Genomic DNA, 1,733 nt, shown 5'->3' on the forward strand with positions numbered 1-1,733 from the left:
TGTTAATAGATTGAAAGAATTAATATTGCTGAAATATCTATACTGCTCAAAGTAATCTATAGACTTGATGCAATCCCTATCAAAATCTCAATAGCATTCTTTATATAAATAGAGAAAAGCCTCAAAATATGCATGTGTCATTTCGTTTTCACGTATTTATGAATTTTTCCTGTTTTCTTTCATTCTTGATTTCTAGCTACCATTGTGGTCAGCAAAGACACTTGGATGTGTGTTTCGATATTTTGATATTCTTAAATTTTCTGAAACTTGTTTGTGATCTAGCATGTCCTGGAGAATATTTCATGTGTGACTGAGAATAATGTGTATTTTTCTGTACGTTGGGTAAAAATGTGCTCTATGGGTCAGTGTATTGGGTGAATGGGCACTATGTGTCTGGTAATGCCATTTAGCCTATAGTGTTGCTCAGTTCTGTTGTTTTCTTATCGATTTTCTGTCTGAATGATCCATCCATTATAAACAGTGGGATATTTTTGTATTGCTTTTGTTTCTTCTTAAAATCTGTCAATGTTGGCTTTGTTTATTTACATTTTTTGATGTTGGGGGCATATATTGAATATATATGTATTTACATGGTTTATCGATTCTTGTTGAACTGACTTATCATTATGTCTTCTGTGATGGTTTTGGCTTAACTTCTCTTTTGCCTGACTTTGCTTTCTTTTGATTACTGTTAGCATGGAATCTCTGTCTCTATCTCTTCACTTTCATCCTGTATGTGTCATGAAATCTAAAGTATGTAGCTGGATCTTGTTTTTTAATCTACTCAGGCCACTCACCATTTTTCAATTGGAAGGTTTAATATGTTTACATTTAAAGTCATTATTGAAAGGTCAGGACTTACTGTTATTACTTTGTTTATTGTTTTCTGTCTGTTTTGTAGTTTTCTTGTTCTTCTCTTCCGTTGCTTTCTTTGTGAAGTGATTTTTCATAGTGGTATGCTCTGACTCTTTTCTCCTTATCTTGTTATCCACTATACTTTTAAGGTTACCTGGGAACTTGCATCAAGCAATTGATAGCTATAATAGCCTATAACTGAAGTTAAGTACAACTAAGGTAACAAATTAAATTTACTAGCAAACGGAAACTCTATATTTTATTAGCTCTACAATACTTTATATCATTGATGTCAGATTTTATTTCTTTACATATTCTTTTTCCACCAGCAAATTTCTGTGGTTATAGTTATTCTTGCTGTGTTTGACTTTTGATTTACAAAACATGGGTAAAATCACATGCTGAGATTACAATATATCAGTATTCTGTACTTCTCTTCATATTTATCTTTACTAATGAGAGGCAAGACAAGATTAGTGGTGATGAAACCCCTCAGTTTTTGCTTTTTAAAATTAAAAAAATCTCTCTTCATTTTTAAAAGACAGTTTGCTAGATAAAGAGTTGATTGTTGGCAGATTTTTTTCACTAAGTGCTTTGTATACGTTACCCTGCTCTCTCTGGTCAGCAAGGTTTCTGCTGAGAAATCTGCTTTATAACAGAAACTCCCTTATATGTAACAAGTCACTTTTCTTTTAATGCTTTCAAAATTATCTTTGTGTTTGAATTTTGATAATTTAATTATAGAAAGTCTTGCTTCTACCTACCTATGAATTTTTGGGCTTTATAAATCAAGTTGTCCTTTTTCTCTCTGAGCTTACTTAACAGAACAGACTCATCTTTTTTCCTATTTAGGTAATCTAAGAAATTCTTGGAATATT

The sequence above is a fragment of the Bison bison genome, unplaced genomic scaffold (assembly GCF_000754665.1).
Source record: "Bison bison bison isolate TAMUID 2011002044 unplaced genomic scaffold, Bison_UMD1.0 scf7180017850715, whole genome shotgun sequence".
In the NCBI taxonomy this organism is placed as follows: domain Eukaryota; kingdom Metazoa; phylum Chordata; class Mammalia; order Artiodactyla; family Bovidae; genus Bison; species Bison bison.